The 12609-nt window shown below is 37.2% G+C and overlaps 1 protein-coding gene across 7 annotated transcripts in view; it reads left to right on the top strand.

Annotated features, from left to right (window-relative positions):
- The window catches only part of DMD (dystrophin), a 2687035-nt gene that overhangs the window by 1173076 nt on the left and 1501350 nt on the right, over positions 1-12609 (top strand). The window lies entirely within an intron of this gene.

The raw sequence follows: 12609 nt of genomic DNA, 5'->3' as shown, positions 1-12609 counted from the left end.
CTTTTAAATATATCTTTAAAATATGTTTTACATATCAAGTAGAATCAAAGTTTAGCCTAGAGAAGTCTTTCCTGATTCTGTGGTGACTGCCCACAAATACTTTTCATTAACCTTCTTTAACTTTTATATTATTAAGCTGTAAATTAGCAATTTTGTAGCATAAAGTCATATTGATTTCCCTTCATACATTGTTCTTTCATCTGAAGGCTGGGATTTTAGTAGGCTTGCAGAATGGAATGGAAAAGACCTGATCTTTACAAATACTATAGACTCTCTTTGTGTTCTCACTATCATCAAAATGTTATACTTTGTAGTCATTAATAATTATCATAAATCATAACATAGTTGTATTTTCTGGATATTTATGTATTATATTGCCATAACTAAAAGATACCCAACCTTCTTCAATATTTATTTATAAGAGATCATTTGCTGTTTTTATTCCCTACTGAGGCATTATAGTTTTATCCTTTACAATGCAGTTTTTATTAATTTAATAAGAGCTGTATTCATCTTCAGGGACATTATCAAGGCTTTGATATTTCGACTTTGACATATGAACATCCATTTTGGTAGGTAATTTGCAATAGTTTGTGAGGGAATTTCTAACAGGAAGAGTAAATATTTTCAATGGGAAGGCTAAAGAAGCAGGTATCCTGAATGTTAAATAATTTTAGTTATAGGAGGATCTCATATGTGGATTAACGCTGAGTTTTACAAATACAACACTAATATAGATACAAGGTAATACTTGCTGTGGGGTTGGAACTTTTGGAGAACAAAAAATATGACTTTTAGGAGAAAATAATCCTTTTGTAAGGCTACTTTAGAGGGAAAAATAATTTCATCAACATTTCTGAGAGCTGACTTTATAAATGGGAAAGTTATTTTAAATTCCTTGTTGGCTTTGATATATTCTGTTATCAGCTTAATAATGGACTATTTATAAACAGTTTCAAGAAAAGGGAATTATGATTATATTGTTAATAATTTAGTTTTAAAATTAAAATGGAGGATAATATGTATAGTAGAAAATAGCAAAATGTCTTATTTGAATGTACTTATTTGAAGGTATATTCTTTGTTATAGTTTTTTGAGGGGATTCTACAAGTAGAAAATTACTTAGAGAAGATGCAGTCTATGTTTTGGAGTTCATGTGACATATTGACCCACTGAAAGTATGAATCACCTTGGATAGACATGTTATTAGCTAATTAAAATTTTTATCTATCTGAGCAATCTACTTATCTATATGCCATCCTTTTTTATTTTAAATTTTAATTTTTACTTTATTTTACTTTACAATACTATATTGGTTTTGCCATACATTGACATGAATCCGCCACAGGTGTACATGAGTTCCCAATCCTGAACCCCTCTCCCACCTCCACCCCATATCATCTCTCTGGATCATTCCCATGCACCAGCCCCAAGCATCCTGTATCCTGTATCGAACATAGACTGGTGATTCGTTTCTTACATGATAGTATACATGTTTCAATGCCATTTTCCCAAATCATCCCACCCTCTCCCTCTCCCACAGAGTCCAAAATTCTGTTCTACACATCTGTGTCTCTTTTGCTTTCTCACATACAGGGTTATCATTACCATCTTTCTAAATTCCATATATATGTGTTAGTATAATGTATTGGTGTTTTTCTTTCTGGCTTACTTCACTCTGTATAATCGGCTCCAGTTTCATCCACCTCATTTGCCATCCTATTTCTGTATCTTAAAATAACTGATCAAGCAGGAAGATTGAGCTCTAACATTTTAAGACTGTAAATTCAAAAGTTTCCTGTTATCATATGGTTGCCTAGAAGCAATTTACATTTAGTCAATAGTGTCAGCAATCAGAGACTGAAAGTGCTAAAATATATATATACAATATTGTATGAGTGGTTTTCTGATGCCTGGTGAGTCACCTTTATCAACTTCTCCTCTCATATTCTGAAATAACAACATCATTCTTAATTGCCTACTAAAATAAGACATGGAATGATTTACCTAGACATTTCCTTCAGGCTAAATATAATGTATATGGATTAAAAAATCCTTGAGAGAAATACAAAGCAATGATGATGGATATGCATTTTTTGCATGCATTAATTTTCTTGCTTCTTCACCTGTCCATTTATGTAGGTTATTATGAACACATGGGAGGCCCGTCTCATGAACTTGAGTGGTATTAATTCATTTTTAGGCATCCATTAAAAATGGCTAAATATCACTCCCTCTTTTTTCATCTTTCACTTGAAGTAATAAATGAATGACGCAGTCAAGCACTTTCACCCAGTTAGCATATCCTAGGACAGCATCCCTTCAATTTTATATATTTTTAAATCAGACAGAAATGTTCCTTCTCTATTAACCATGTGTTTTATCCATATAATTAACATAATACACTTATTTAAGAGTTGAGTTCTAGGGACTTTTCTACTGACAGTGTGGACCCTGGACAACCAGTATTGGCATCACCTGTGAGCTTAGAACTGTAGGATTGTTTTCAGGCTTGATAAATCAGTTTGCATTTAGAAAAGACCCACAGGTGGTTTCTATGTCTGTAAAGGTTTAAGATCAGTGCACCCTCTGAGACTTGACTAGACTCCTACATGTTCCTTCACTCATGCTGTTAATGTTGCCACAGTTCAGACTTTCCAGCTGATTTTACAGGTTTCAGTTCAGTTCAGTTCAGTTGCTCAGTTGTGTCCAACTCTTTGCGACCCCATGAATCGCAGCACATCAGGCCTCCCTGTCCATCAGCAACTCTCAGAGTTCACTCAAACTCACGTCCATTGAGTCAGTGATGCCATCCAGCCATCTCATCCTCTGTCGTCCCCTTCTCCTCCTGCCCCCAATCCCTCCCAGCATCAGGGTCTTTTCCAATGAGTTTACAGGTATAGAGCTACTCAACTTCTTGAACTGAGCACATGGTAATGTAAGTTAGGAATTACAGCAGAACAACCTCTCTTTTTTTGTTGTTTTATTCTATTTATTTATTTTTGGCCATGCTGTGTCTTCATTGCTGGGCAGGCTTTTTTCTAGTTGTGGCGAGTGGGGGCTCCTCTCTAGTTGCGCTCTGTGCGCTTCTCATTGTGGCTGCTTCTCTTGCTGCAGAGCATGGGCTCTAGGCATGTGGGGCTTCAGTCGTCGTGGTTCCCTGGCTCTGCAGCATGGACTCAATAGCTGTGGTGCATGGGCTTGGTTGCTGTGCCGCATGTGGGATCTTCCCAGACCAGGGATCGAACCCATGTCTCCTGCATTGGCAGGAGGATTCTCTACTACTGAGCCACCAGAGAAGCCCAAAACAACCTCTTCTTAACATAAGGTGATTTTATACTTCTCCAATGTTCTCCTGAAAGCCTTCCTCCTAGCTGTTCAGGTCAATAGGCCTTGGGCTCTTCCTGGAAGCTAGACTTATCAGGTCAATTTTTCACCAAGTTCTGTTGGAAATCTTCAAGCCAATTAATTTGTTTCCATTATCTCTGTTATTTGTGTTTGCCACTAAGAATATAGGAACCTCTATTCACCTGTCCTTTTGTATATCCTCATCACTGTGCTCTTCTGTACTCTTTTCCGCTGTCTCACTTCCTCTTCTGTGTGCTTTCTCACCTCATTCACTTTACAGTCAGAAACCCTTCTTCTAAAACAAACTTTCTGTCCCGTAGACCCATTCTGTTCATACACAGAAAAGACTTTTACCCTTGGATCACCACAAAGACTAATGACTCACTCCCCCACTCCTTTGCGATTGCTAGTCTACTCACTTCTCAGGGTCAGTTCCAAAGATACCACTCTTATGTAAAACTCTCTCTTCCCTTGTGTTTTTGTCAAGTTGCCATCTGTCATTCACCAGTTTATTCTATTGTTTTCTCATTGTGAACCTGATGCCAAAGCCTTCAATCTCCTCCACCCAAATTGTGCCTTAATCCTTAAAAATCTCAATTCATTTGCGCTGTCTTGCTGTCTCCAAAAGCTGCCATTTCTCTCATCTCCTCAATTCACCTACCCACTTGAATTAACAATACCTTAGACACTTCATTACTCCATTTCTAAACTGCCACACTTTAAGAGACTCATCAGTACTTCTTCCTAAGCTTTCCATACTTTCCTAGTAAATTTCTCAACTTCTCTCCATAATTACTTCAAATTTTAATGGGTCTCTTAAACTTTTCCCCACCATTTATAGTAGGCGAATTTCCCTCTTATTTTAGTTAAAATAGTATCTCTTACATTTCATGTATTTGTATTCATGGTCTCTTTCTTTTCCTCTGCCTCAGTGAAAGAGACTGCTTTGACTTCTTAGGACTAATCCCAGGGCACGGGTGTTGTTCAATATCTCCACTGTGTCCTCAGGATTGTGTTTTCATTTAACCCCGCCTGCATTTTCTCAATCTCTCCCTGTTTTCTGATGATAAAGAATCAGCCTTTAAACAGGCTGCTTTTCCATCTTTGAGAAAATCTTCCTCTCCTATAAACATATACGTGCTTCCCGCCCTCCCCCCGCCCCCCCTTAACTTCTCTATAGGACTAGACTCCATTAACCTCTTAGTCCTCCATGAAAGTATTTCCTCTTTTGGATTTCGGGATACTATTCACTATTTACCTTTTTTTATGTTTTTGCCCATTTGTTTCATTTTGTTTTTCCTTTAACACTGAAATCCTCCACAATTCTTCCTTTGTTTTTCTCTCTAGATTATCCTCATTACTTCCCACTCAAATAGCATCTGTTTTCTCATGATCCCCAAATGTGGGTCTTTAGCTTATATCTTTCACCTAAAGCCCAGTCCAGTATATTTCATTGCCTAATAGGCACATTTAATTGAGTATCCACCTGAAAACTTAAACTTCAATCTCCCCAACCCTGTTTTATTCTTTCTTTTTACTGTTCCTTTTCCTGCAGCATCACCCAGATACCTGAAAGCTAACTGGGTCATCTAGATTTTTTTTTTCCCTACCCTTCACAAGTCTACCCTTTGACAAGTTCAATTAATCTCATTCCCTTAACAACTCTTAAAACTGTCCAGTCCTCTCAATTCCCATCACCAGAACCCTGATTAAAGCTAACATCATAGCTCACTTCGGTTTAAGATGACAGTCCCTAGCTGCCTTCACAGCCACTAATGTTGTGTTCCTTTAGAGGTTTTCACCTCACTTCTGCCAAAGCGAACTTATTAAAACATAGCTAGTATCATTTTTGCCTTTGTTTATATTCATTTGAGAAAGAGGAGAGCAGCCACTGAGACCTGGGAGCTAGCTTGGCACTACCATTAGGCCTTGGAGATGCTGGAGACTGTAGTAGTGCTGGTAGCTAGTCTGTCATGTTCTCATGTTAAGTATGACAAACTGCTCACAGAGCTAATGTCAGACAGGGCCACTCCATGATCATGATGGATCAGAACAGAAATGTGACCATTATGTAATCATGTCTCAATACAGTCAAAACCACGGACACTGTCCAAACCAGAGGTCCCCAAACTCTGGGATCTAATGCCTAATGATCTAAGGTGGACCTGATGTAATAATAATAGAAATAAAGTGCACAATAAATGTAATGCACTTGAATCATTCCAAAACCATCCCTCTCCCTGGTCCAAGGAAAAATTGTCTTCCATGAAATTGGTCCCCGGTGTCTAAAAAGACTGGGGACCACTGGTCCATACCACCCAAAATGACCCAAATATCCTTCCTCTTCACTAATATGGCAGATAATTTCCTCTACTAATCATGGCTTTAGCCTTTCTACATTCTTCCTGCAACCTAGATAAGAAAATGTAAGATACCCAATCATAGAATCATGGATTTCTCTGGTAGCTCAGCTGGTAAATGATCCACATGCAATGCAGGAGACACTGGTTTGATTACTGGGTTGGGAAGATCCCCTGGAGAAGAGAAAGGCTACCCACTCCAGTATTCTTGGGCTTCCCTGGTGGCGCAGCTGGTAGGAATCCACCAGCAATGTGGGAACCTGGGTTTGATTGCTGGGTTGGGAAGATACCCTGGAGAAGGGCATGGCAACCCACTGTAGTATTCTTGCCTGGAGAATCCCCATGGGTAGAGGAGCATGGGGGCTACAGTCCATGGGGTCACAAAGAGTCAGACATGACTAAGTGATTAAGCACAGCAATCACAGAATCACCTTCACTTCCTTACAGTATCTAATAAAGGCAAAGCTTTGCTTCCTTGACCATCTGCATCATTTTACACAAGCCCAAGCCCTCTAAACTATTTGTAACATCCTCTTAGCGACATATCCCAATAGTTCCCTATTATACGCCATGACTTCTTGCAACAAATAAATGAACTTTGTTAATCTACAGGAGTGTTTCTGGTAGCCTTTGTCTGAAAGCCATTGACTAAGTCAGTCTTCATGTTGCCTTTATGAGGGCTACGATGACCTAATTCCTTTTTACTTATCCACAGTGATTTCTGACTATTGTTACATTTATTATAGTGTTGGTTTCTGGAAACTAGGGACTGAAACTTACTCTGTTTGACTTTTTTTTTTTTTCCCCTGTTTGTTTTGATTTGGCTTAGTTTGGTTTTGGTATCACAGTGTGTAATCTAGTGCCTGATATTTAATCTAATTAATGTTTCACTATGTGAGTAAGTGATATTTTTTTTCAGTTTTGCAGACACATTTTAAGTCAGGCTCTGCTACCAATATGAAGGATAGAACATCTTCCGAATAAACATTTGAGTGAATAAATTACTTTTTTCTGTCAAAGGGTAAAACTTCATTATAGAATCTTAAGTGAAAAAAAAATTAATTGCTTCTATAGTCAGAGTAGGACTCTGGGGAATGTGGAACTGACTTTCATATTAATTAGAGAAGATGTCATGAAAGGAGCCATCTTTTAAAGAGATGCTGATAAGGAGGAGGAGAAGAGGTTGTAAGTGTTTTTAATCAGCTTGTTGAAGAACTAGTAAACTTCTCTTTTCTGTATACTTTGCTTAGAACTTATGCTGATTATGTTTCATTTTTTCTTTATAATACAACTAAATTGCCTTTTTGATCAATTATTTTTTGAATTATAATTTACATCCACTATTATATTAGTTTCATGTGTCCAACACAGTGATTTGAATTGTCTTTTATTTTGCGCTTGAATGTATATACTTTAGAATTCATAATTTCCTCATGAGCTGTAAGAATTTTCATGAGCACATTATATATTTGAAAATGAACAATACATTACTCATAGAATGGGCCACTGATGCTTTTTCTTACTTGAATTTTGTGTACTAGATACTTTAGATTCTGAGTAGTAGCTTCTAAACTTAGAATCACATACAGAGTATATACTGACTAACGTATTATTCTCTGAGAGAAATTATTTCACAACTGTGTTCTATTATAAAAAGAAAAAAATATTGTATATATATATATCACTCATATATGCATAGGCTTACACATATGATAGACAGATATTAAGGAACACACATGCAGAAAACCTAGATGAGTCTCTACAGGAAGAAAGATTAGAAAAAGCTCATATGTCAAGGGCAGACATGATTTCATGAATAAGGTGATTTTAAATAGGTTGTTTAGTTATCAATACTTAATGTTACAAGAAGCACTGTACCTGGCAAGAAGAATATTGGAGCCTTTCATATTCTGTATAGTAGTGAGGGCTAAAAGCTAACTATAGATATTTGGACTAACATTGAAGATGAAATGTATGTAAGAAAATCATCCTTAACATTCAGATGATGCTCTTGGCCTTAAAACAAGGGGAAAGTTTATACACACACATACACATTAAAGAGATGCTGGTAAGAAGGAGGACAAGAGGTTGCAAGTATTTTTAATCAGCTAATTGGAGAACTACTAAACTTCTCTTTTCTGTATGCTACATGTCCTCCTTTTTACGAGCATCTCTCTAATGTTTTTATTTAGTCACTAAGCTGTATCCAACTCTTGTAACGCCATGGACTGTAGCCCTCCAGGCTCCTCTGTCCATGAGATTTCCCAAGCAAGAATGCTGGAGTGAGTTGCCATTTCTTCTCCAGGGGATCTTCCTGACCCAGGAAACAAACCCAGGTCTCCTGCATGGCAGGCAGACTCTTTACCTACTGAGCCACCAGGGAAGCCCATATATTTATGTGTAAAATATATATGTGTGTGTGTGTGTGTGTGTGTGTGTGTGTGTGTGTGTGTGTGTGTAAGAGGGAGGGAGAAAGAGGGAAAGAGATTGACTGATTGATTCATTTAGAACCATGGAAGAGGAAGAAAGAGTGAAGATGCTGAAATATTTGAGAAAATCTGAGAAAAAAGTAATCTCCAAAATTTTTGAGACCACTAAAATGTTGTTACACTTATTCTCTAGTGGGTAACAAAACATTCCCACATGCCAGCATAGCCAAAGTTTTTGCACAGTCTGAAAATTCAGGAATAACTTAATTAGAGTACTTGAAAATATGATACTCTCTACTTGCCAAATGGAATTACTACTGAGTCCAAAGAATCCTGATTAGTATCATAGTCAAGAAACATTCCTTTGTCTTGAGTCCAAAGAATCCTGATTAGTATCATAGTCAAGAAACATTCCTTTGTCTTTTGTTCATTATCAATTCTCCATTTTACAGTCTCCAGTAAGAATTTAGGATCGTGATCCTTATGAGATTGGTGTCTCTGTTGCCTTGCTATTTCATTTCTATTAAATTCAGCATTGTCTAGTCTCATAATTTTATGTCACTTTTTTCCTGGAGTCCAGGATATCTTAGCGAAGATGCCAAAAATGTTTCCTGAATTTTGTTTGGTAGGCTGTTGTCAGGAGTTTATACTCGGCTCTTTTTTTTAATATGTTATTTTCTTCATTATATTGCAAGATTCTATTGTTTTGACTTGGTGAACTTACATAGTACTCTTTGTTTTCTGTGTGAGCCATTGTTTATTCCTTTTATCAGAACTTCATAACATTTCTGTTGGAGAGAGAATTGTGCACAGCTCTCAGTCTAACCTAAAGTTTCCAGGAGACTTTAAACTGAATCCAGCTTTACTTTTCAGAGTTTGTAGCCCCTAAACCCCTGGGATGGTTGTTTGACCACTGTATGTATAGCTACCAGGATTTGTTATCTATGTACACCTTCTTAGAGTTTTTGAACTGAGGGTAGGTGGTAGAGACCATAACATTGTATATGGAGGTGTTATGCTACGATAGACCTCACTTTTTTATGCATCTACCGTATTCCAGGCCCTGTTCTAGGCACTGGAGATAGCACAAAGAAGGGGATGCATAAGGATACATGATCTACAGTTGATATGCCTGTGGGGAAGATGGAAATTAAGCAGATTAATATAGGATGTTACTGATAAATGCCAAAGGTGAAAATGAAGTAGGAGGAGAGCTAAGAAGTATGCGTGTGTTTAGATAGAGTGGCAGTTGAAAGCCTCACTGGAAAGGTACCATTTAATAAAGATTTAAAGGTAGTGAAGAATGGACACATAGCCGAGATTGGAGCATTTAAGGCAGAGAGAAGGGTAAATGTACAGACGGAGGAGGTAAGAGAGTGCCTAGAGGATGAGAGAGTAACAAACACTATGTCTGGGGCTGAAATATCAAGGTGTTGAGTAACAGAAGAGGTCAGAGAGGGTAGGCAGATGAAGAATGAGTGACATGTTTAGGCTTGGAGCTTTTGCTCTGTGTGAGAAGGGAACTTCTAGAGAGTGGGCTGGCTTCCTCTGTCATCTCTGTTGAGAATGTATCACTAGGGGGCAAAGGCGGGAGTAGACATACCATTTAGTAGGTTATTCTGAAACATCCAGACTCGTGAGAGATGATGGGGGTCTTTTGACTAGTGCAGTAGTAGTGAGTACAGTTGCAACATCACTTTCTGGATGTGTTTTGAGGTGAGTCAGTAGGATTTTCTGATGGATTGCCTGTGGGGTTTGAGATAAAGAGTCAAGAGGGATGGAAAGTCATTGGACTGAATGAATGTAAATATAGATGAGTCTGAGAACATGCTAAATGTAGAGGTCTGGGAGATGAGGAACCAGCATGGCAGACTTAGTAAAGGCAGTCTTTGAAGTGGGAGGAGGTGTGTGCTCATAGTCTAGGAAGCCACATCAGTATTCCCAAGAAGAGGACTGCTCTGAACCAAATTATCCTGATAAGTAAGTTGAGGACTGAAAAGCAACCAGTGACACTTTCTGAGTGTCAAGCAGCAGAAAGCAGTGGGGACAGCCTTCGAGCCAACTGAGAACAGAATGACTTCAAACTTTCGATTACCTTCATTCCTGTCTCTTTGCTACCCTAAATTTTTTCATTTTATTTTTAGTCAACCATCTATAGCTGTGTATGAAATGAAAGTTGCTGGACTCTTCACTAACGTCTTCATACTTCTCAAGGCACATTTGTGCCAGTGTTTCTCTTTATTTTCCAATATTCCTCTTTAAAGTGATATAACTTATCAGAACTCAGGTATCATGTAAACATGGACAAATATGAAGAGGCTCTTAAACGGCTTCTTAAACCTGTATCTCTATGCCTCAGTTACTCAGTTTGCATGGAATATACATCGCCTATGGAGTATAGTAATTAGGCTCGACACCGTTGCCAGTCAGCTTATAGACTCTCAGTATACATATCAAGTGACCAGGCATTCCTTCTGATAGCTTGGTGCCCATGCTGCATTAATATTTTGAATACCATCTCTGATGACATCCAAACTATCAGGTTATCTTTACTGTGAGTTGGAATCACATCTGTTCAAATCTGTTTGATTCATCTTCATTGAAATACCCGTAGAAGCAGCAGAGTATGTTTGAAAGAGACCTTAACTGTCATTAGATCATCAGGGGTCTAAAGCTTTCTACTTCTGTGATCTTTTTGTTGTTGTTGTTGGTTTGTTTTTGGCCATGCCAGGCAGCTTGTGGGATCTTAGTTCCTTGACCAAGAATCAAATCTGTGCCCCCGCAATGGAAGCACCGTGTCCTAACCATTGCACCACCAAGGAATTCCCTTTACCTCTGTGATCTTGGATGTTTGATAATCTTATTGGCGCTCAGTTTTATCTTGTGTAAAATAGGAGAAAATCATGCTGATTCTATCTGATAGAATTACTATGAAACACATATAAAATAATGCACATACACAGTAATTTGGTACACAGGGTTAGGCACTCCATTTTTTTTCATGGTTATGTCAGTGTTTTCAAATCTTTCACAGATTTCTCTGTGTCTCGCTTTCCTCCTCTGTCAAAATGGGAGAGTAATAGTACCTACTCCAGAGATTATTGTTTCGTTGTGGTGATGATGCTGGTTATTGTTACATAAATTAGAACAGTTGGAATAATGTGGCTAACCAAAGAAGGTTTATTTAAGCTCAAATATTGCCCCCAAGATATTCAATTCGTTGTCTCTCTGTTAGAATTACTAATTGATTATTCCGTTAGATGCTTAGAATAAAGAGATTATGATCATGACATTTAGAAGGCCATTAATAATTTATTTTCATTATATAAAGGCAACATGGTATTCTGATTCTACTCTTTATATAATTTCATATATTAAAAAACTCAATGTAGGTAAAATAGAGGCCACTCTGATAGAAAATGGTAATTCTAAAACTGTCAAAGTTGAAGAACACAGTTTGTTCTTATTGTCCTTGTTGTCATTTTGTTATAGTAGGAGTATTTATTTTCTCTTTTTTTTGACCTGATGTAGTTAAAATTTGAGAGACCTCAAATCCTGCTATAGCTCTTGATAGTGGGAGTATTTGAATGTCATATATTTACTTAGAATATGCTTATTTTTCTCTCTTATTTTTCTCTGAGTCCTTTGCAAAGACCGTTTATCTTTTAATAGAGAATAAATTTAAAGTATTAGCAAACATATGGCAATTAGACGCGAAGGACAGAGAATTTAGAAGACAAAAGTTGAAAATTAAGAAAATGTGAATTTTAGAGCTTTGTCTAGGTTCTTATCTTTAACAGTGTATTGTGGCTCCTTTATTTTCATGGACTTTTCAGTTCAAGTAGCAAGCTAGAACCTTTAATGGCTGTGCACATGCTTTTGTAAACAATTCAGTAATGTCTTTGTGAAACTGACTTTCAAGATAACCCAGAAGTTTCACCTGCTAATTGGTATGGGATCCTGGGAACATATAAATCCCCAAGCACCACAGTCTGTGTACTTAGAAATTTTCAAGTAGAATCCTAGATACTAGAATGTTTCTATAACCTTTGGAGTTTTGGTACCAATTACATGAAACTGTGTTCTCATTTGCTGCCCTTGATGTCATAATTTAAAGTGTTTATATTCCAGCTAGGCTATAAATACTTTTATAAAAAGGACTGACATTTTATAGTATTTTATTTCACTTTTCTAAATTTTGATTAGCTTTAATGTATGTTACTTTTTTCCTGATGGGATGTATTCTAGTCTCTATCAGCTCTTTTAGAATTTTGCTCTCTTTGACCTTGAATCCAATAATCCTAGTTCATGGAACTCTTTTTAAAATAAATTTAAAGAACTCTATTCACTTGTGACTACTTCCTTAAATTGGAGAATCTTTTAAAATATTTAAAAATATATGGATTATTTTATGAGCATTCCCAGCATTTGATATGCTTGGAGAATTGTCCAATTTAAATGATTACTTGCTT

The sequence above is a fragment of the Ovis canadensis genome, chromosome X (genome assembly GCF_042477335.2).
Source record: "Ovis canadensis isolate MfBH-ARS-UI-01 breed Bighorn chromosome X, ARS-UI_OviCan_v2, whole genome shotgun sequence".
NCBI classification, from domain to species: Eukaryota; Metazoa; Chordata; class Mammalia; order Artiodactyla; family Bovidae; genus Ovis; species Ovis canadensis.
This window is presented reverse-complemented; position numbering and strand designations above follow the sequence as displayed.